Below are 12,475 nucleotides of genomic sequence, written 5' to 3' on the forward strand. Positions count from 1 at the left end.
AAGTAAAACTGTCATTATTCACAGATGACATGATATTGTACATAGAAAATTGTAAAGACTCCATCAAAAAATGACTAGAACTAATAGATGAATTTGCGAATGTAGCAAGATACAAAATTAACACCCAGAAATCTATGGGTTTTCTATACACCAATAATGAACTCACAGAAAGAGAAACAAACAAACAAACAAAAAGTCCCATTTACCATTGAAACAAAAAAATTAAGATACCTAGGAGTAAATTTAACTGAGGTAAAGGACCTGTACTTAGAAAATTACAGGATGCTGATAAAAGAAATAGAGGAAGACATAAACAAATGGAAGAACATATAGTATTCATGGATTGGTAGAATCAACATCATTAAAATGTCATACTACCTAAAATGATCTACAGATTCAATGCAATCCCCATTAAAATACCAATGGCATACCTCAAAGACCTAGAACAAATTCTCCAAAAATTCATTTGCAATAAAAAAAGACCCTGAATAGCTGCAGCAATCTTGAGAAAGAAGAAGAAAGTTGGAGGGATCACAATACCAGATATCAAGCTATACTACAAAGCCACTGTTCTCAAAACTCCCTGGTACTGGCACAAGAACAGACATATAGACCAATAGAAGAGATCCGAGAACCCAGAAATAGACCCAAGACATTATGCTCAATTAATATTTGACAAAGGAGGCAAGAGCATACAATGGAGTCAAGACAGTCTCTTCAATCAACGGTGTTGGGAAAATTGGACAGATACATGCAAAAAAATGAAACTAGACCACCAACTTACACCATACACAAAAATAAACTCAAAATGGATAATGGACTTAAACATAATATGGGAAACCATAAAAATCCTAGAAGAAGCTATAGGCAGCAAAATAGCAGACATTTGTTGTAGCAATATCTTTACCGATATAGCTCCTAGGGCAATGGAAACTAAGAAGAAAATAAACAAATGGGACTACATCAAAATAAAAGGCTTCTGCACAGCAAACGAAACCATCAACAAAACAATAAGAAAGCCCACTGCATGGGAGAACATATTTGCCAATGTTATCACTGATAAGGGTTCAATCTCCAACATTTATAGGAAACTCTTACAACTTAACAAAAGGAAGATAAACAATCCAATCAAAAAATGGGCAAAGGGCCTAAATAGACCCTTTACGAAGGAAGACATAGAGAAGACCAAGAGACATATGAAAACATGCTCAAAGCCACTAATCATCTGAGTGATGAAAATCAAAACAACAATGAGGTACCATCTTACACCTGTCAGAATCGCTATCATCAACAAATCAACAAACAAGTGCTGGAGAGGATGTGAAGAAAAAGAAACCCTCGGGCACTGCTGGTAGAATGCAGACTGGTGCAGACACTGTGGAAAACAGTATGGAGTTTCCTCAAAGAATTAAAAATGGCCCTAGCCAGTTTGGCTCAGTGGATAGAGCGTCAGCTTGCGGACTCAAGGGTCCTGGGTTCAATTCCGGTCAAGGGCATGTACCTTGGTTGCAGGCATATACCCAGTGAGGAGTGTGCAGGAGGCAGCTGATCGATGTTTCTCTCTCATCGATGTTTCTAACTCTCTGTCCCTCTCCCTTCCTCTCTGTAAAAAAAATCAATAAAATATATTTTTTTTAAAAAAAGAATTAAAAATGGAACTCCCATTTGACCCAGTGATCCCACTTCTAGGAATATATCCCAAGAAACCAGACACACCAATCAGAAAGGATATACGCACCCCTATGTTCAGAGCAGCACAATCTACAATAGCTAAGATTTGGTAACAGCCTAAGTGCCCATCCACAGATGAGTGGATTAGAAAACTGGTACATCTACACCATGCAATGCTATCCTGCTGTAAAAAAGGATTGCAACATGTTACCATTTGCAACAGCATGGGTGGAACTTGAGACCCTTATGCTAAGCGAAATAATCCAGTCAGAGAAAGATAAATATCAAATGATCTCACTTATTTGTGGAATATAATGAACAATATAAACTGATGAACAAAAATAGAACCAGAGTCATAGAAGCATGAGACAGACTGTCCAACCTATGAGAGAAGGCAGTGGATGAGGGGGTAAGAGATCAAGCAAAGGACTTGTGTGCATTCATATGAGCATACAGACAGGGTGGGGGAGTAAGAGAGAGTGAGGGCGTGTGCTGGGGGGTAGGGTCAGCCGGGGAGAGGTCAATGGGGGAAAAAGGAGACTTATGTAATACTTTAAACAATAAAGAATTTAAATTTTTATAAAAAGAAGGCCTTACTCTTACAGGCCAACATTTTAATATGAAAACAGACCATATCATAGAATTAGGGCAGAATTCAGTGTTCTGGGGATATCAGGAAAATTTTGGGCCAAGATGATCAATGGAAAACTTTGGAAAGTTCCTAAACCATCCATATCTGAAGAAACACTCAAAATAAGTTCATCAGTTTTCTGAAACTCAGCTAGGGAAGGAAGGGTGATAGGGTGAAAAAAATATATTAGTTCAGCAACATTTGAAAGACAAGAGAAGTCTGTTGCTATAGACTAAATGTTCATGTGTCCCCAAAATCCATATTTTGAAATCCTAACACTCAATCTAATAGCATTAGGAGGTGGGGGCTTTAGGATGTGATTAGAACATGAGGTTGAGCCCCCATGAGTGGGATTAGTGCTCTTATAAAAGAGACCCCAGAGAGTTCCCTCTGCCTCTTCCTCCATGAGAGCCCATAGCAAAAAGCAGCCATCTATGAGCCAAGAAGTGCATTCTGACCAGACACCATACCCGCCAGCATTTTGACCTTGGAACTTCCAGCCTTCAGAACTATGAGAAATAAATGTTTGTTGTTTAAGCTACCAAATCTGTGGTCTTTTGTTATACCAGTCCAAATGGATTAGACATCAGATATGAGAAACTAGCTAAAGATTAATTCAAGATTGTGAAATTAAACATCCCATATGGAAATGTTGTGTAATCAGTCAAGTAACCAAAATGCCCCTTTTTAGCTTTCCTCTTTTAAGATTCTTCCACTGATGATCTGATGCTATAAAGAAAATGTAAATTTTCGTTACAACCAAATTTTTAGTTAATAGAACCTAGTAAAAACAAAATGTTTACTTAATAGAATCTGGTTGGATACATTCTTTTCTTTTTGCATTCCTTTCTTAATGAGAAAGACTTTTAAAAAGTCTATTCTACTTTGGTAGATAAGAAGGTATCGATTCAATCAGTAAAGCTCTGAAGACCACCAAGGCTGCAAGGGCTGAAAGTGTTGTCAGCTATTGAACAGACACTGGAGCCACGGAGCAGACTGCTCCTTGGAACAACATGAAGATGCTCAGGGTCACCTTCCAGCCACCTCCTATATGGTTCCCTCCAAGTGCCTTTGTCTGATTTCTCAGTGTGAAATAGAGGAGCAAAATCTTTAAAACTGTAAAGAATCTTTAGCTTGCTAAAGATTTTATGTTAAAGGAACAATTTATATAACCACTGAATTAAAAGTGAGCTTTGGAATTACTTTTTTGTGACTCTTTCTTGATTATAAAAATAGTACATACTCAATATAAAAAATTTTGAAAATGCAAAAACATAAAAAATGAAAATAAAATTAAAAGAAACTCTTGAATATAATGTACAATATGATGGCTATTGTTAACACTGTTTTGTGGTATGTTTGAAAGTTGTTAAAGAGAATAGGTCCTAAAAGTTATCATCACAGGGAAAACAATTTTTTTGTATCTATATGAGATGATGGATATATTAACTAAACTTATTGTAGTAATCATTTCACAATATATGAAAGACATTATGCTCTACACCTAAACTTACACAGTGCTGAATGTCAATTATATCTCAACAAAACTGGAGGGCGGGGGGTAATCTGGTAAAAAAGAATAACTTTAACTTTACCATTCAGAGTTAAGTACACTAAAAATTGTTTTATAACTTTCTAGCATTTTAGCTCTGAAGATATACCTATTTTTAAAATTGGAATCATACCATATGAAACATATGATATTCTGTGATATTCTGTTTTCCTCTTTATTTACTAGTATATCTTCTATTTTCCCATATCAGTAAATACTTTTCAAAACATGATTTTTAATCACTACACATTACTCTATCATGTCGATGTACCATAATTTAATTATTGTCCTAACCTTTAACTATTTTCTTTACAATCATTTCTCTACTAAATATTGTACTAAATATCCTTATGTATAAACCTGTTTTCTGCATCTCTAATAATTTCTTTCTGATTTGTTCACAGGCTTGGACTTGCTAAGTCAATTCTAAATATTCCAAGGATCATAAAGAATTACAATGGAAATTACAAAACATTTTGAACTGAATAGTATTGAAAACCTATCAGAGTGTGTGGGTTGCAGTTAAAGCCTTACCTAGAGGGAAGTTTATCTCTTAATAAATAAATTAGTAAAGAAGAAAAACTGAAAACCAATTTATCTGAGTAACTATTGCAAGAAGTTTTTTAAAACTGAAATAAACAAGAAAAAATAATTAAAAAAAAAACACAAGAAAAGGTATTATTGAAATGAACATACAGACAGGGGAGCAACAAAGAAAAAAGTTGGCTCTTTCAGTAGATGAATAGCATGGACCAGAAGTAAGAAAACTTTTCTCTAAAGAGCCAAATAAATTTCATTTAGACTTGCAGGCTTATGGTCTCTGTGCAACTCTTTATCTGGCCTTGTGGTGTGAAAGTAGCCATAGACAATAAACGAATAGGTGTGACTGTGTCCCTATAACATTTCATTTATAAAAACAGGTACAAGGCTAGATTTGGCCCAAAGTCAGCCTTGAAAAGATCGCTCTAGCAAGATGGACAAAACATGTCTGTAAGAGAGAAAAAGAAGAGAAATTGGGACAAAGACAACACAAACAACTAAGTTAGGAATGAAAAAGGAGATATCATTACATTAGAAACATCCTACATTAGAAACATCATAAGAGATTATTACAAACAACTTTAGGCCTATTAATTGAAAATTTTAGAAATGGACACTAAGGAAACTCAACTTACCAAAACCAAATAGAAACTCCAAAGGAATAAATCAATGAAAATCCTAGATCCAGAAGAATTCAACAGTCACTTCCATCAAGTATTTAAGGAATAAATTATATCAAATTGACAACTTCTGTGAAGTATTAAAAGAGGGAATACTTCCCAACTCAGTTTATGAGGAAAACATAACATTGAAACCAAAACTTGCAAAGAATCCTATATAATAAAGATGTAATATGCAAATGGTCATTACGCCATGAAGCATAACGACCAACAGCGTATCGACTGGATCACAGATCAGCAGGAGGGTGGGGCAGCGAGCTACAAGTGAGCAGCGGAGATCTACAGGAGGGGGCAGGGCAGCAAGCTATGAAGGGGGAAGGGGGGTGCAGAGGGAGCTACAGGAGGGCGGGGCAGCGGGCGGAGAGCTACTGGAGGGCAGCAGCGAGCTGCTGGCAAGCTACAAGCACACAGATTTGTGCACAGGGTTACCAGTATTACAATAAAGGAAAATTATATTTACATATATACAAAAATCTTACACAACATTTTAGCAAATCAAATACAACAATGTACAGAAAATGCTAACTCATCATGACCGATTTAGGTTTAGTGGGGGGGTGGGAGCAAGTTTGATTTAATATTCACAAACCAATGCACAGCTGACCCTGAACAAAGCAGGTTTGAACTGCACAAATCCACTTATATGCTGTTTTTCGCTCTATAAAAATGCAGTCCACCCTCCTCACATCTAAAATGATATTTTCAATGGTGGTCGGGAATCCTCACCCCGGAGGGGCTTACTATATGCATTGTCTTCTGCCATTTTTTGGAAGGGATTAAGCGCCCAAATCCAAGGAATTTAGTGTCCTGTGGAGTCCTGGAACCAATCCCCTGCGGATACCAAGAGGAGACTACATGTAGGTGCAGGCTGGCCTCTCGTGTTGGCCCATGCTTCCACGCCAGATCACAACCTGCCACTAGGACAGCAGGGCTGCTATCCCCCTGTTTTCCCCCAGCCACCTCTGGTGGAGACAATGACCAGCTATGCTGTTGGCAGAGTGCTCAGTGTCCACTGTCATACCCGGGGAACTGGGCTGCCCGCACACTACCTTCAGCTGAAAGTGCTGAAGTTGACAGTGGTCTGGGCCCCTTCACAGGGGCAGCCTGTTGCTCTTGCACGCCTGGGAGGCATTTCTGTAGAATTCAGCACCTGAGGAGTGGGGCTTACTGTGCAGCTTGGAAGGAGCAGCCCAGTGACTAATCCGCAGAAGCCTTCTGTGGCTCCTAAACCACTGAAATGTGCTCCCTGCAGTTGCTGAGCCAAAAGGAGCAGGCTTCTGTCACCGACTCTAAGCGACTTCTGGATTCTGGGCCATCCCAGACCTCAAGGAGAAGTGGAGGCAAATCTGTCTCTTGCCTCTACGCTATCCATCCCTCTGAAACGTTTGGAATGGTGGGATGCAGGAAGACTGGAAACTCCTAGGAGAAGTAAACCAGGAAGGGAAGTGAGGCACACAGAGAGTGATCCCCTTCTTTTCATTTACTTTATTTGAAAACTGGGCACAGACTCCCAGAAATCCATGAAAGATTCTGCAATCCTTAAGAGCAACCCAAGAGTTGGACTCTGACAGTTTAGGATGTTGCGAGGGGACTCATGGGGTGGGCTGCCCAAACTGAACCATCCTGCAGTCCTGAGAGGGCTGGTATAGTCTGACCTGAGAAAGATGTGGATTGCCATTTTACCCTAAAGATATAAGTGTTAGGTCTGTGAAATATGCCTTTGGTTTTTAATGGGGATTGCATTGAATCTATAGATTGCTTTGGGTAGTATGGACATTTTAGTACTGTTGATCCTACCAATCCATGAACATGGTATGTCCTTCACTTGTTTATGTCTTCCTCTATCTCTTGTTTCAACGTCCTGTAGTTTTCCAAGTACAGGTCTTTTACCTCCTTAGTTAAGTTTATTCCTAGGTATCTTAATTTTTTCTTGCAATGGTAAATAGGTTTGTTTCTTTAGTTTCTCTTTCTGTGAGTTCATTATTGGTGTATAAAAATGCCATCTATTTCTGGGTATTAATTTGGTATTCTGCTACATTGCCAAATTCATTTATTGGGTCTAGTAGTTTTTTGGTGGAGTCTTAGGGTTTTCAATGAACAGTATCTTTTCATCTGCGAATGACAGTTTTACTTCTTCTTTTCCAATTTGGATACTTTTTATTTCTTCTTCTTGTCTGATAGCTATGGCTAGCACTTCCAATACTATGTCGAACAGGAGTGGTGAGAGTGGGCATCCCTGTCTTGTTCCTGTTCTTAGGGGAAATGGTTTTTGCCCATTGAGTATGATGTTGGCTGTAGGTTTGTCATACAAGGCTTTTACTATGTTGAGGTATGATCCCTCTATTCCCACTTTGCTGAGGGTTTTTATCAAGAAAGGGTGTTGGATTCTGTCAAATGCTTTTTGGCATTAATTGATATGATCATGTGGTTTTGTCTTTCAATTTGTTTATATGATATATCACGTTTATTGATTTGCACATATTGTACCAGCCTTGCATCCCTGGAATAAATCCCACTTGGTATGGTGTATGAACTTTTTAATGTACTGATGGATGCAATTTGCTAATATTTTATGAGGATTTTAGCATATATATTTATCAGGGATATTGGCCTGTAATTATCTTTCTTTGTAGTGTCTTTATCTGGTTTTGGGATTAGGGTAATCCCGGCTTCATTGGAAGAGCTTGGAAGTATTGCTTCCCCTTGGATTTTTTTGAATAGTCTGAGGAGGATTGGTGTTAGTTTTTCTTTGAATGTTTGGTAAAACTCCCTTGTGAAGCCATCTGGACCAGGGCTTTTGTTTGCTAGAACAAACTCTCCAAAAATTTATACGAAATAAAAAAAGACCCCAAATAGCTGCAGCAATTCTGAGAAAGAACAAAGTTGGAGGGATCAAAATACCAGATATCATGCTACATTACCAAGCCACTGTTCTCAAAACTGCCTGGTCCTGGCACAAGAACAGACATATAGGCCAATGGAATAGAACAGAGAACCTAGAGATTGACCCAAGCCATTATGCTCAATTAATATTTGACAAAAGAAAGCAAGAGCATACGATGGAGTCAAGACAGTTTCTTCAATAAATGGTGCTGGGAAAATTAGACAGGCACATGCAAAAGAATGAAACTGGACCACCAACTTATACCATACACAAAAATAAACTCAAAATGGATAAAAGATTTAAACATAAAATGGGAAACCATAAAATCTTAAAAGAATCCATAGGCAGCAAATATCAGACATATCTTGTAGCAATATGTTTATGGACACATATCCTAGGACAATGGAAACTAAGGAGAAAATAAACAAATAGGACTACATCAAAATAAAAAGCGTCTGCACCACTAAAGAAACCGTCAACAAAACAACAAGAAAGCCCACTGCATGGGAGAACATACTTGCCAATGTTATATCTGATAAGGGTTTAATCTCCAAAATTTACAGGGAACTCATACAACATAACAAAAGTAAGATAACAATCCAATTAAAAAAAATGGGCAAAGGACCTAAGTAGACACTTTTCAAAAGCAGATATACAGAAGGCCAAGAGACATATGAAAAAATGCTCAAGGTCATTAATCATCTGAGAGATGAAAATCAAAACTACATCTCACAGCTGTCAGAATGGCTGTCATCAACAAATCAACTAAGGACAAGTGCTGGCAAGGATGTGGAGAAAAAGGAACCCTCGGGCACTGCTGGTGGAATACAGACTGGTGCAGCCACTGTGGAAAACAGTATCGAGTTTCCTCAAAAAATTAAAAATGGAACTCCCATTTGACCCAGTAATCCCACTTCTAGGAATATATCCCAAGAAAACAGAAACACCAGTCAGAAAGGATATATGCACCCCTATGTTCACAGCAGCACAATTTACCATAGCTAAGATTTAGAAACAGCCGAAGTGCCCATCAGCAGATGAGTGGATTAAAAAGCAGTGGTACACCTACACAATGGAATACGATGCTGCTGTAAAAAAAAGAAAGAGCTCCTACCATTTGCATCAACATAGAGGAACCTGGAGAGCATTATGCTAAGTGAAATAAGCCAGTCAGAGAAAGATAAATGTCACATGCTCTCACTCATTTGTGGAATATAACGAACAACATAAACTGATGAACTAAAATAGATCTAGAGACATAGAAGCATGGAACAGACCATCAAGCCTCGAAGGGAAAGCAGGGGAGGGTGGTGGGGGAGGTAAGAGGTCAACCATTCTATATAATAAAAGGCTAATATGCAAATCGACCAATGGCAGAATGACCAGTTGCTATGACGTGCACTGCGGTTGCCAACTGCACATTTGGTCCCCCCCACTCCTGGTTCAGGCGTTGAACGTCTGCCTATCCCCCCTGCTGCTAGGTCTCTGAGGGGGCCAAGGCCCTCCAGAGGGTGAGCTTTGCCCACATCTACAGCACCCTGGGCCAGGCAGCCCGCAGGATCAACCTGGCCAAGTTCACCCAGGGCAAGTGCTCCACCCTCATCATGACTGATCTGGCAGCCCGGGGCCTGGACATCCCGCTAGTGGACAACATCATCAAATTCAGCTTCCCAGACAAGGGCAAGCTCTTTTTGCACCACGTGGGTCATGTGGCCCGAGCTGGCCCACGTGGCACTGCCTACTCCTTGATGGCCCCAGATGAGGTCCTACCTGCTGGACCTGCACCTGTTCCTGGGCCGTGCCCTCACCCTTACCCGCCCCCACGAGGAGCCCTCAGGTGTGGACTGTGTGCAGGGCCTGGTGCCACAGAGCATGATGGACCATGAGGACTGCGGCCTGCGGAACACCCTGGAGGCGTCACTGGAGCTGCAGGGCCTGGGCCGCCTGGTAGACAACACCCAGCAGCAATGTGTGCGCTCGTGGCCGGTGCCCTCGCCAGAGTCCATCAAATGGCCAAAGGAGCTAGACCTCGTGGGGCTGGGCCTGCACCCAATCTTCAGTTCGAGCTTCAAGGAGGAGGAGCTGAGGCAGCTGAGGCTGGTGGACAGCAACAAGCAGAACTGCTCATGGGTGACCATCTTTGAGAGCAACATCTCCAGCCGGGACCTGAGCAGCCAGGTGATGCGGGCCAAGCAGCAGAAGGACTGTAAAGCCATCAGGGCCAGCAAGAGTGGCAGGAGGCATGGCTGACCCAGCCCCAAACTGCCCAGCACAGCAGGCAGAGCAGCCTGGAAAAGAGGAGGAGGAGGAAGAGGCGGGAGAGCATGTGGAGGACGTCTTCACAGAGGTCGTGGGCCAGAAATGTCAGCAGCCAGGACCTAAAGGGGGAGCCAAGAGGTGGAAGGAGGAGGTCCAGCTGCTGGACCAGGATTTCTATGTCCCTGTGGGCCCAAGGACCTCAACAGTGAATGAGGCCTGAGCATTCGTGGGGACGGGGCGCCTTTGAGCAGCAGGTGGCTGGCACTGTCCTGGACCTAATGGGGGACAAGGCCCAAAACCTGACCAGGGTCCAGCAGCAGCTCAAGTGGGACCAGAAGAAGAAGCAATTTGTGAGAGAGTCAGGACAGGAGGACAAGAAGAAGATCAAGGCATAAAGTGGTCGCTACTTCAGCAGCCCCTACAAACAGGACCTCTACCAGAAGTGGAAGCAGAAACAGAAAATTGCCATATGCTCAATGCCTGAGCCCCAGTAAGCCACCAGCAGTCGGCCCTGTCAGAACGCTGTTTTGGCCTGATCCGGTCTGGGCATGTGCAGGAGGCAACCAATGTATGTGTCTTTCTCACATCTATGTTTGTCTCTCTGTCTCGCCTTCCCTTCTACTCTAAAAATCAATGAAAAATGTCCTCAGGTGAGGATTAACAAAAACACCCAAAATATGCATACATACACACATATACAAAAATACATGAATATTGGGGGGCTGGGAGGTGGGGCTCACAGGTGCATGAATTTTGTGCACCAGGCCTCTAGTGTAAGCATAACCAAAGGACACTGACAGTAAGAGGGTGGGGACATGTGCTGGGGGTGGGGGGGGAGCACAGGGGATAGGGGGATAGGGGGACCCACCAGGGAGAGGTCAATGGGGGAAAAAGGAGACATATGTATTACTTTCAACAATAAAGAATTAAATCTTAAAAAAAAAAGATATACATGGTTTGTGTTTTTTTTTTTTTCAGTAATGCAGACAAGAGCCATTGATTCTACAATATGTAAATACATGAATTTATTTTTAAGGGACTTCTGACTGCAATTTATTGGGTGATTTTACTTATTAACTGGCTATTATACTATTTCTGAGTTCCTTGTGTTCAGCACTTGGTGAGAGTCTGAGCTTGTAACTTAAAATATAAGTGAAAAAAATTTTTATTTTAAAGTGCAGGTCATATACTCACCCTGCTTATTTCCACCTCCCCCAATTAAAAAGAAAAGAAAAAAAAGAAAAACCTATAAATTATTTTGTTCCTGGAATTGAGGTATACTTAGTCTTGCCATACATTCTTTTGGTCTGATTTCTACTTCAAATGATATGGCTTACAGAAATAGTGGTCTAAGATGTAAGTTGTTTTAATTACCTGGGAAGTGGTCATTCTGTTAAACATTTTTTTTTTAAATATATTTTATTGATTTTTTTACAGAGAGGAAGGGAGAGAGATAGAGAGTTAGAAACATCGATGAGAGAGAAACATCGATCAGCTGCCTCCTGCACATCTCCCACTGGGGATGTGCCCGCAACCCAGGTACATGCCCTTGACCGGAATCGAACCTGGGACCTTTCAGTCCGCAAGCCGATGCTCTATCCACTGAGCCAAACCGGTTTCGGCTCACTTGATTCTTAGATTCACTTGTTGATAGATGCATATTTGTTGTTCATAATTTGTATCTTTACCTTTTTCTTCCTCTTCCTCTTCTTAAAGGATACCTTTCAGCATTTCATATAATCCTGGTTTGGTGGTGATGAACTCCTTTAGCTTTTCCTTATCTGTGAAGCTCTTTATCTGACCTTCAATTCTGAATGATAGCTTTGCTGGATAAAGTAATCTTGGTTGTAGGTTCTTGGTATTCATCACTTTGAATATTTCTTGCCACTCCCTTCTGGCCTGCAAAGTTTCTGTTGAGAAATCAGCTGACAGTCGTATGGGTATTCCCTTGTAGGTAACTGAGTTTCTTTCTCTTGCTGTTTTTAAGATTCTCTCTTTATCTTTTGCTCTTGGCATTTTAATTATGATGTGTCTTGGTGTGGTCCTCTTTGGATTCCTTTTGTTTGGGGTTCTCCGTGCTTCTTGGACCTGTAAGTCCATTTCTTTCACCAGGTGGGGGAAGTTTTCTGTCATTATTTCTTCAAATAGGTTTTCAATATCTTGCTCTCTCTCATCTTCTGGCACCCCTATAATTCTGATGTTGGTACGCTTGAAGCTGTCCCAGAGGCTCCTTACACTATCCTCGCATTTTTGGATTC

The 12,475-nt window shown here is 40.8% G+C and overlaps 1 pseudogene; it reads left to right on the forward strand.

Annotated features, from left to right (window-relative positions):
* Positions 1–5,267: 5,267 nt before the first annotated feature.
* Positions 5,268–10,711, forward strand: LOC132226694 (ATP-dependent RNA helicase DDX54-like; annotated as a pseudogene).
* Positions 10,712–12,475: the final 1,764 nt, after the last annotated feature.

This window comes from Myotis daubentonii, chromosome 2 (genome assembly GCF_963259705.1).
Source record: "Myotis daubentonii chromosome 2, mMyoDau2.1, whole genome shotgun sequence".
NCBI classification, from domain to species: domain Eukaryota; kingdom Metazoa; phylum Chordata; class Mammalia; order Chiroptera; family Vespertilionidae; genus Myotis; species Myotis daubentonii.